The 11,470-nt window shown below is 58.1% G+C and overlaps 1 long non-coding RNA gene across 2 annotated transcripts; it reads right to left on the minus strand.

The window, feature by feature from the left end:
* Positions 1 to 306: 306 nt before the first annotated feature.
* LOC139031271 (uncharacterized) lies at positions 307 to 8,963 on the minus strand. Of its 2 annotated transcripts, none has more exons than XR_011483750.1 (3): positions 8,714 to 8,963; positions 7,945 to 8,036; positions 307 to 509 (listed from the first exon to the last, which is right to left on the minus strand). It is a non-coding gene; the product is annotated as an uncharacterized lncRNA (long non-coding RNA). The 2 variants fall into 2 exon arrangements; XR_011483749.1 differs by lacking the exon at positions 307 to 509 and adding an exon at positions 6,275 to 6,963.
* Between the last annotated feature and the right edge of the window lie 2,507 nt (positions 8,964 to 11,470).

The raw sequence follows: 11,470 nt of genomic DNA on the forward strand, positions 1-11,470 counted from the left end.
TTCTGGTCGCTTCTATTGCAGCAGCCCGAGCAGGGTGCTGAGTGCTTTACAAGCATCACTCGATTCTGTGCTTGCAACAAACGGAAGAGGCTTCCCCTCACTCCCAGTTTACAGAGGGGAAAGCAGGGACCAGAGAGGGGAGGCGACCTCCCCAGGGCCGCCCAGCTGGGAAGCGGCTGCCCACGTCTACAGCGGGGACCCCTGTGCTCCACCCAGTGGACGGTTCCTGGGGAGGTGTGTCCCAGCCCTGGGCCACCGACGGGGCTGAAGCACCAACTCAGATGCTGACTCCCTGCTTCCTTACCCTGGTGGTGCCGCCTGCCAGCCGCAGGGCAGGGAGGGGCGATTCCCTGGGTTTATCTGGGCCCAGATGAAGGCGGGCTGTTTTCCCAAAAGCGTGCCCTCTGGCTGCTCACCTCTCTCACCTTCTCTGCTCCCAGACTCCCGTGTTGGATCGAGGGGCGAAAGGTCTTTTCCTTTTGCTGCATTAGAGTCGTCTGCCTGGGAGCCTCACAGATGATGGAAATAAAATATTTACCATTTGGAGCAAAAAGCCCTGGGAGCAAAGTGGGTGTGATGAGCAGAGCAGGGCTCAGCCGCAAACAGCTGCTGCCCAGCTGTGGCCGTGGGGACGGGCATGGGCCCTGAGGCTGAGCCAGGCCACTCTGTCCCTCCGGCTGTCCGGGGCTCTCCAGGGCACACCTGGGGCGAGTCTGCTGGCCCCTTCAGGCCCAGGCCTCTTCCCCGGCACCGCAGCCTCGGGCCTGCAGAGCGTGTCCTTGGACGCCATCCGAGTCCCTCCGCCATGCCCCCCGCTCTGTCCCCCTCCCCGGCCCACCAGCTCCCCTCCCTGGCTTCCTCACTGACCAGCTGTGTTCCCCTGTCCCTGTGGACCCTGCAGCCCCACCGAGATGCCCAGGACCATGGCCCCCGTGGACCATGGCCCGACTCTTGTGACCCCGCGGGCCGTGGCTCGACTCTCGCGACACCGTGGGCTGTTGCCCAGCTCTCATGACCCCATGGGCTGTGGCCTGACCCCTGTGACCCCGTGGACTGTGGCTCGACTCTCGTGACCCCGTGGACCATGGCCCGTCAGAAGCGAGGCTGAGGCTGGAGAGTGATTCCTTTATCAATGGAGCGCACACTCTAACCTGCTCTCGGTCCCCAGCTGGGCAGTCCATCCCCCGCCCCTGCTGGCCCCTCGCCCAGGACGGGGGACTCAAGTGCGATGGGAAGGCTGACCTGTTGTCTGGACAGCGGGCCCCGTGTTCCTTGCCATCAGGCCAGGCTGCTCCTTCTAGGGCCCCTAAAGCAGGCCCGGCGCCCCCACACTCATGAGGACCTGGGGAGGGTCTGGTGGTGGCTTCAGGAAGGCAGGTCTTAGAGCCTTCCTGGGTGAGAGGGCCCAAGAATGTGGCCAGGAGAGACCTATGTGAATGGTCCCAGGCCCTAGCCCTGAGCGACCTCCACACTGCCGGCGGTGACCCAGGGACCCACCCCTCACGTGCCAGACAAGGGCCTGTTGAATCTCTGGTTCAGCCAGAGGGAAGAGTCCCCCTGACCCTCTGCCCAGCGTGTGGCGAGGGGTCTGGAGCCAGAAGCCAGAGGAGGGGTCCTCAAAGCCTTCATGGCCGGCCTCAGACGACTTCCTGAGTGCAGGCGCTCGGCCCCTCGGCCTCGCTGGGGGGCGGTGCTCCATGCAGGGGAGGGGTCTGCTCGGCCAGCTCCGCTGGGCTCCAGCAGGCGAGAGGGGCTGCAGCTCCGCTTGGGGAGGAAGGGCCCCTCGTCCAGCATCTGCAGAGCCGGGGATGGGGGATGGGGCCCTGGGCTCCCTCCCAGGGGCGGCGCCTCCCTGCGCTCTGCAGGATGGGGCGGTCCACTTAGGACACAGCAGAGTCACCGTGTCTTCCTGCTTTGCAGTCTGGTCCACCCTGCAATTTGCTGTTACAGTGCTTAGGTAAGCGGGATCAGCCTCAGAGTTTTTGCAAGGATGAACAGATCATTTCAAGAAATGAACCGTTAGCCAGGCTGCACCCCCTTAGCCCCCGCCCCACGCCCACCATGATAAGAACAGCACTGGCTGCCAGGGAGTGGTTTACGCCACGTGCCAGGCTCACCTGCTGGGTGCCCTTGGGCCACCACCCAACCTCTCTGTGCCCCTTTCCTCATCTGCACGGTGGATGGCGAGGGGCTCCATGTCCCAGGGAAGCATCTAGCGCGGCACCCGCGGCTAACGTCTCGGTGCTGGGGCAACACCCACATAGCCTGCGGTGTTCTTGCCTTTACAAGCAGTGGGGCCGTGAACACTCTCCTGTGTGTATCTTGGCCTCCTTCCTTAAAAGTAAGTGAATTCGTGCTGTGGAGTTGCCAGCAGAGAGGCCGAAGGTGCATTTTGAGTGTGGATCGGGGGGAGCAGAGTGTCCTGCCAACAAGAACACAGCTCGGCATCGCACCGTGGCCTCAGGCCTGCTTCTTCTCCTGAACCTTCGCCAATACCGGGTATTGAAAACCTTCACATTTCTGCCAGTGTAATAGCTCAAAAATAATTTGAGTCAGGTTTCACATCTTTCATATAATTGCAGAATTCTTGATTTGTGTAAGCTCTTGGTTTATGAGCTATTTCAAGTCCTAAAAGAGGATGCTGTGAAAGTGCCACACTCAATATGCCAGCAAATTTCGTAAACTCAGCAGTGGCCACAGGACTGGAAAAGGTCAGTTTTCTTTCCAATCCCAAAGAGAGGCAATGCCAAAGAATGTTCAAACTACTGCACAATTGCACTCATCTCACATGCTAGCAAAGTAATGCTCAAAATTCTCCAAGCCAGACTTCAACAGTACATGAACCGGATGTATTGGAAGCTTCAACAGAGCTTCCAGATGTTCAAGCTGGATTTAGAAAAGGCAGAGCAACCAGAGTTCAAATTGCCAACATCAGTTTTATCAAAGAAAAAGTAAAAGAGTTCCAGGAAAACATTTACTTCTGCTTTATTGACTACAACAAAAACTTTGACTGTGTGGATCACAACAAACTGTGGAAAATTCTGAGAGATGGGAATACCAGACCACCTGACCTGTCTCCTGAGAAATCTGTATGCAGGTCAAGAAGCAACAGTTAGAACTGGACATGGAACAATAGACTGGTTCCAAATTGGGAAAGGAGTACGTCAAGGCTGTATGTTGTCATCCTGCTTATTTAACTTCTATGCAGAGTACATCATGTGAAATGCGAGGCTGTATGAAGCACAATCTGGAATCAAGATTGCCAGGAGAAATATCAATATCTTCAGATATGCAGATGACACCACCCTTATGGCAGAAAGTGAAGAAGAACTGAGGAGCTTCTTGACGAAAGTGAAAGAGGAGAGTGAAAAAGCTGGCTTAAAGCTCAACATTGAAAAAACTAAGATCATGGCATCCGGTCTCATCACTTCATGGGAGATAGATGGGGAAACAATGGAAACAGACTTTATTTTCTTGGGCTTCAAAATCACTGCACATGGTGACTGCAGCCATGAAATTGAAAGATGTTTGCTCTTGGAAAGAAAGCTATGACAAACCTAGACAGTGTATTAAAAAGCAGAGACATTACTTTGTGGACCAAGGTCCATCTAATCAAAGCTATGGTTTTTCCAGTAGTCATGTGTGGATATGAGACTTGGATTATAAAGAAAGCTGAGCGCTAAAGAATTGATGCCTTTGAACTGTGGTGTTGGAGAAGACTCTTGAGAGTCCCTTGGACTGCAAGGAGATCCAACCAGTCCATCCTAAAGGTGATCAGTCCTGGGTGTTCATTGGAAGGACTGATGCTGAAGCTGAAACTCTAATACTTTGGCCACCTGATGCGAGGAGCTGACTCATTTGAAAAGACCCTGATGCTGGGAAAGATTGAAGGCAGGAGGAGAAGGGGACAACAGAGGATGAGATGGTTGGATCGCATCACTGACTCGATGGACATGATTTTGAGGAAGCTCCAGGAGTTGGTGATGGACAGGAAGGCCTGGTGTGCTGCGGTCCATGGGGTTGCAAAGAGTCAGACAGGACTGAGCCACTGAGCTGAACTGAGCGGATTTGTGTGAGCTCTTGGTTTATGAAGGAATTGAACCTTGGTCTATCCTGTAGCAAGTTTTTGTTTTTTGCTGGGTCATCTTTGAATTTGGATATGTATGTGAGATATTTGCATCTCTATGTGTGTATGTGTACATACACACGGGTACACACACCTTCATCTGTGCGTAATAGTGTCTCTACAATATACAGGTATATATAGGCATGTGTGCACATTTGTATACTTTGCAGAATCTTCACATTTTATGTATGCAAATCAATCAACTTTTTTTTTGAGGGGGGTACAGTCCAGAATGGTCTTTTCCACTCCAAGACTGTATTATAAATCCATATGTGGGTTTTTCCTGACTTTTTACCATTTTATTTTTCATGTTTAAAACTCCGTCCTTGTGGAATTTGTTTTGGTGGAAGGAGAGAGTAGGAATTCAGGTCTTCCTTAAGCTTTTTTCCTCCAAATGACTAGTCATTTGCTCGACCATAATTTACAGGACATCCCATCTTCTCCCTCCAATTTATCGTCTTCTATGATTCCACATGTCTTTCTGGGTTATTTCTGGATTTGCTCAGTCCCATTGGTGGCCCGATGTCTCCAGCCCCCAGCTGTTTTAAACGTGCAGGCTTTAAGGTTGGGGAGGGCTGCTTTGGCGACTTTAGTGTCAAAACAAAAAGTTCTGGTCTGTCCTCATGGAGTCATTGTCTTATTTAAGCTAAAAAAAATCATTTCTTAAATTTCTTGCGGTACCACCGTGGTATTGTAATAAGGATTCGGTTCCCATGAATAGATAATTTCAGGAGGAAATGACATTCTTATATTTAATATGCCTCCTATCCACAAAGAGTTCCCTCTTCCTTTTTCACCTGATTTTATAGAACTTAACGTTTAATGCTTTCTTCCTATGGATCCCACACATTTTTTGTTAAATAGGCTTAGTTATTTTGGAAAGTTTTAGTTTTTTGTAAGCTGGTGTTTTTTTTTCTTTATTTTTTTAAAGAGTTTTTTTGATGTGGAGCACTTTTAAAGTCTTCATTGAATTTGTTACAATATTGCTTCTGCTTCATGCTTTTTTTGCTTTTTTGCCGCTAGGCTCCTGTAATCTTAGCTCCCTGAGCAGAGTGAATCTGGGTCCCCTGAACTGAGAGGTGGAATCTTGACCACTGGACCCCAGGGATGTCCCCTCCTGTACACGCTCTGAGGGCTTTCTTTCTTTATAGGAAAGCGGCTGATGCTGTCCACTGAATTAGTGACCCGGCCCCGGTGCCTCAGATAGTGATGAATCTACCTGCCATGCGGGAGACCTGGGTGTGATCCCTGAGTCAGGAAGATCCCCTGGAGGAGGGCATGGCAACCCAGTCCAGTCTTCTTGCCTGGAGAACCCCATGGACAGAGGAGCCTGTTGGGCTGCAGTCCATGGGGTCACAAGAGTCAGACACCACTGAGCGACTAACACCGTTCCATTTCACTTTCCCTGGGCAGGGTGGACGCCAAGCCCGGGCAGCTCTTGGGCACTTTCTCTGCAGAGGACGGGGCTTGGGTGGGGCGCCCACGCTCCAGAGGAAGGGAGGGCACTTGAAACTGGAGGACAACTCATCTTTTGAATCCTAGACCAATTCTCTGCCTCCTATCATCAAAAAATGTAGAACCTGGAGGCAGGGAAAGGAGAGGATTACCCATGCTGGACCATCTGCTGGGAGGTGCTTGTAATTAGCACAGCCTTTAATAGCTGAGATTCCTTCGCCAGCTCGCTGGAGGCAGCCTGCAAATACCAGCGGCGTGAGTCACACTCTGGTGCCATGGATGGAGGATGGGCGGGAGAGGGGGTCGTTGGCCCCCAAGGGGCCACCCCAGGTGGTCCCCACCCAGAGCTCCTCCCTGCCACCCTGGGCAGGTTTCCCCTGCAAATAACAAGCTAACTTTCTTTTCTTCTAAATAAAGGCCTCAATATGGCTACACAGCAAAGGAAACAGGAGTGTCCCCAGCCACAGATAGATCTCACTTAAGGCAGCCTGACAGGCGGTGGGGGCCGCTCTGGGGCCAGGTGAGGGGACAGAGGTGGGAGGGGCTCCAGGCTCCCAGTGAGAAGGTGGGATCCGTGGCGACCACCACCTGGGTGTGACACCCGGCACCATCTTGTGGTCATTCATTAAGCCACACTTGGCTGATTTCTACACTTATCGGTCAAGCTCATCCCATTAAAAAGAAAGTTCAAGAGAAGTTCCAGGGGGCATTTTACTAAAATCCATTGTTCTGAGCAGTGAAGTCTAAACCGGAGAACATCTGGATTTCCAGGTCGCAGGAAATTACAGGCCACGTTTGGAATACCAACAACACGGCGGCCACGTCCGTCAGAGACGGGGCGGAGAGCAGAGACTCCTCTCCCGAGGAGGCCCCAGAGTGGGCTGACTTTTCCTCGAAAAGGCCCTAAGTTTTTTTTTTTTTGAGCATCTGAAACTCATCTTTCCCTCCTCAATTTGAACTTCATGTGGCAAGGAAGTGAGAGTGTGTGCCTCCCAGAGAAGGAGGGCTTAGCTGCAGACACAGCGCGGCATCTGTGGCCTCAGCAGCGGGAAGCCAAACTCTCCTGCTTCAGCGGGTTGAAATTTCATTCTGACGAACCAGTGCCTTGGTGGTTTGGCCCAGTTACAGGCTCCAGACCCTCAGCTGGCACAGTCCACAGCCCCTCGTGTCTCCAGGAGGTTTTCAGGTGGGGAGCCCCCGCGCTTTGACCCGTGGGGACCCTCCTCTGGGTGGTGGATCCGAAGCCGGGCAGTCTGCACCTTCTCCGGTTGCAGGCAGCGTGGTGGAACCCCATCCGTCATATTCCCCAAGGCTCGGGAAGAGGTTTGGTTGACTGGGGAAAGTGCAACGTGAGCTCCTTCTGGTGGGTTCTGCATTCTTTCCTAGTGAAGTATTGTGCATGGAAAACCAGAATATATGGTCAGCATTCTTCCTATAAACAGAGCGATTGTACATTGTGGAGGAATTACTTAGCGATGACTGGGGGGAGGTTGCCATGGTTACCCTTCCCCCACCCACGTGGTCCTGGCGGCTGCCTACGTGGAGGCCAGCAGTGCGGTACCCAGCTGGCACTTGGCCACCGAGGCTGTCTTGCTTCTCCGTCTCTGCCGGGACCTCGCGAGAGCCGGGCAGTCACTCTGGGCCAGCACGTTTCTGAGTTTCCTTGGCGTCTGTCACAGGAAGTCCCAAGGAAGCTCAGGAGGTGAAACGGATTAAAGGGGGATGCTCTCGTCGACGCCCAGGGGAGAAGCCCCCTCACCCCTCGGGCAGCCTCTTCCGCGCCAGGGAACCCCCTGGGGCTCCCGAAAACACTGTTGGAAAACTACTGGTTTCTCCGGTGTCTGCCCAGAGGTCCTGCTTCTCAGCCCCCTCTATGCTGTACTTGAGAAAGTTTGTCTTCAGTCTGTATAGACGCAGGCGGGCCTGAGATCCTTCCAGCTTGAGGCTGCCTGGTATAGACATAGAATTCTCTCCTCGCTGTTTTTCAGTAGAATCTCAGATGTTTTCCTAGAGGAATCTAAGCCTGACTCCAGCCCATGTGTTGCAAGTCCCGGTCAAGAATCCCGCGTGCACACACCGCAGAAGCAGGGCCCGCTTCCACGCCGAGTTCACTGCGGGCAGCGTTTCCCCCAGCAGCCCCTAGAAGGGCCGTCAATGGACACTCAATCCCCATGGCTTTCTTGTACAGTTAATCAAACGCACACTCGCCCCGGGACGAGGCTCCTGTTAACGTCCTGGCCCTGCCCGCTGGAGGGAGCCTCTGGGGACCGTCAGGGACGCTGCCTCTTGAGCCCCCAGCCCCCTTCCCCTCCTCCCCCACCCCCCCACCATGCAGGGCGCGGCCCCGGCCCCTCCCTCTATACCTGGTCTGGCATCGCAGGGCTGGGGAGATGGATTCTCCGGAGGCCTTGCAAATGCAGAGTGGTCTGGGGGGCGGTCCTCCGGGCACCAAAGCCTGAGAGAGCGAGGGGCCTGTGTCTGGGCAGAGGGAGGGCCGGGCCGACCAGCCGTGGGGCCAGGGCCACAGCCCACCCCGTGGGGAGGCTGGAGTGGATGGCGGCCTCGGGGAAAGGGGCCAGGACTCTGAGCCCGGCCTGACGGGTCGCTGGAGGCACTGGCCCGTGGAGGGGAGACCTTGCGCAGCGGGCTCCTCTGGTCCAGAGCAGGGGCCTGAGAGACAGAGCCACCGGTGGGCCGAAGCCCTGAGCGTGCCTTCCTGCTGCAGGGTCTTGGTCCAGTCACCGGGTACCCCCCGCCTGGGGAAACTGCTCCTCCCAGGGCTGCAGGTGAGCCCTTTCCGGGGGACCCCTCACAGAACAGCCAGGGGGTGAACATAGCGTGCCTCCCTGCCAGCCCCAGAGCCACCGGTGTCAGAGGGGAAGCCGGGGTGGGGTCTGCAGGGAGCCGGGCGCCTGGCCCCCAGGGTTCACATGCTAGGGGTGTGCATGGAGCTGGTGCCCGCTTCCTCCTTGCCCCCGCCACGTGGCAGGGCACCCGCTCCCCAGCAAGGCCTGTCACCAGGAGGCCATGGTGGGGGTGGCTGGCAGGGCCCTTTACAGCCTCTGGTAGAAGTGCTTCTCTCTGGGAGCCTGGAGTTATTTGGACAGATGGACGGGACAGACCGGTTCTTACCTTGTCATCAGGGCGGGCCCACTCCCTCTCCCCGGGGCTCTTAGATCCCTCCCTGCGTTGGCCCTCTTGGGGGCAGGCTGTGGATTCAGGGTGGGTGCTGTGTCCTGGAGGGCCCCCAGCCTCATGCTCACAGGGTGTCTCTCCGAGCTGGTCTCAGCTGCATCTTCAGAGGCTCGTCCACGGCCCAGTCAGGCCTCACTCCTGGAGATTCAGTGCCCCAGCTTGGGTGGCCGGAGCCGACCGTGTGTGCCTCTCATCAGCTCTGGGTCAGAGACATCACAATGGGAGCGTGGAGTCCGATGAGGTGGGAATATTGATGCCATGGAGACCAGCAAGTGGGTCTGATACCCACCAGGGCGCTTGGCCCCCTGAATCAATAGAAGCTGACTGCAGGCCTGCCAGTGCAAAAGATGTAAGGGACACGGTTCGATCCCGGGTTGGGAAGCTCCCCCGGAGGAGGCGATGGCAAGCCACTCCAGTATTTTTGCCTGGAGAATCCTTTCAGCAGAGGAGCCTGAGGGCTCGTCCATGGGATCACACGGTCCACGGGATTGCAAAGAGTTGGACACGACTGAGCTCCTAACAGTAGCCCAGGCCAGATGAGAACTGCGGCGAGGCTTTATCGGGGCCCCTGCTGCGCGGTGGGAGTGAGAACCACAGCTGGCTCCCTGCTCTCTCGCCCTCTGACGGGTCCGTCCCTGCCGGGCCCCAGCCTGGAGCAGAGGCTGTGAAACATTTCTTGGCACAAAACTGGAGTGCCCACAGCTGCAGTGTGCACGCGTGCGTGCCTGCGTGTGTCACACGCCTGTATGTCTCTTCTCACCCTCACTGCCAGCCCGATGGCACACGCATCGTCTGCACTTTCCAGGTGGGAACGTCAGTGCAGCGCCGTTAGACAGCCTCCCAGATTCACTGAGCCCAGGCGTGTCTGACTCCAGGCCCAGTGTCTTTGTATGGGCGTCCCAGGTGGCGCTGGTGGTGCGGAATCTGTCTGCCCACGAGGGAGACACAGGAGACGCAGGTTTGATCCTGGGTCGAGAAGGTCCCCCGGAGGAGGAGATGGCACCCCCTCCAGTATGCTAACCTGGGAAATCCCACGGACAGAGGAGCCCAGTGGGCTACAGTCCTGGGGGTCACAGAAGAGTTGGACATGACTGAACACACACGAGCGTGGGCGGGAGTCGGACAGGACTGGGCGCGCACGAGCGTGGGCGGGAGTCGGACAGGACTGGGCGCGCACGAGCGTGGGCGGGAGTCGGACAGGACTGGGCGCGCACGAGCGTGGCCGGGAGTCGGACAGGACTGGGCGCGCACGAGCGTGGGCGGGAGTCGGACAGGACTGGGCGCGCACGAGCGTGGGCGGGAGTCGGACAGGACTGAGCGGACGAGCGTGGGCGGGAGTCGGACACGACTGAGCACGCACGAGCGTGGGCGGGAGTCGGACACGACTGAGCACGCACGAGCGTGGGCGGGAGTCGGACACGACTGAGCGCGCACGAGCGTGGGCGGGAGTCGGACAGGACTGAGCGCGCACGAGCGTGGCCGGGAGTCGGACACGACTGAGCGCACGAGCGTGGGCGGGAGTCGGACAGGACTGAGCGCGCACGAGCGTGGGCGGGAGTCGGACAGGACTGAGCGCGCACGAGCGTGGGCGGGAGTCGGACAGGACTGAGCGCACGAGCGTGGGCGGGAGTCGGACAGGACTGAGCACGCACGAGCGTGGGCGGGAGTCGGACAGGACTGGGCGCGCACGAGCGTGGGCGGGAGTCGGACAGGACTGGGCGCGCACGAGCGTGGGCGGGAGTCGGACAGGACTGAGCGCGCACGAGCGTGGGCGGGAGTCGGACACGACTGAGCGCGCACGAGCGTGGCCGGGAGTCGGACAGGACTGAGCGCACGAGCGTGGGCGGGAGTCGGACACGACTGAGCGCGCACGAGCGTGGGCGGGAGTCGGACAGGACTGAGCACGCACGAGCGTGGGCGGGAGTCGGACAGGACTGAGCGCACGAGCGTGGGCGGGAGTCGGACACGACTGAGCGCGCACGAGCGTGGGCGGGAGTCGGACAGGACTGAGCACGCACGAGCGTGGGCGGGAGTCGGACAGGACTGAGCGCACGAGCGTGGGCGGGAGTCGGACAGGACTGAGCGCACGAGCGTGGGCGGGAGTCGGACAGGACTGGGCGCGCACGAGCGTGGGCGGGAGTCGGACACGACTGGGCGCGCACGAGCGTGGGCGGGAGTCGGACAGGACTGGGCGCGCACGAGCGTGGCCGGGAGTCGGACAGGACTGGGCGCGCACGAGCGTGGGCGGGAGTCGGACACGACTGGGCGCGCACGAGCGTGGGCGGGAGTCGGACAGGACTGAGCGCACGAGCGTGGGCGGGAGTCGGACACGACTGAGCACGCACGAGCGTGGGCGGGAGTCGGACAGGACTGGGCGCGCACGAGCGTGGGCGGGAGTCGGACAGGACTGGGCGCGCACGAGCGTGGGCGGGAGTCGGACACGACTGGGCGCGCACGAGCGTGGGCGGGAGTCGGACACGACTGGGCGCGCACGAGCGTGGGCGGGAGTCGGACACGACTGAGCGCACGAGCGTGGGCGGGAGTCGGACACGACTGAGCGCGCACGAGCGTGGGCGGGAGTCGGACAGGACTGGGCGCGCACGAGCGTGGGCGGGAGTCGGACAGGACTGGGCGCGCACGAGCGTGGGCGGGAGTCGGACACGACTGGGCGCGCACGAGCGTGGGCGGGAGTCG

Source organism: Odocoileus virginianus, chromosome 2 (genome assembly GCF_023699985.2).
Source record: "Odocoileus virginianus isolate 20LAN1187 ecotype Illinois chromosome 2, Ovbor_1.2, whole genome shotgun sequence".
Lineage (NCBI taxonomy): Eukaryota > Metazoa > Chordata > Mammalia > Artiodactyla > Cervidae > Odocoileus > Odocoileus virginianus.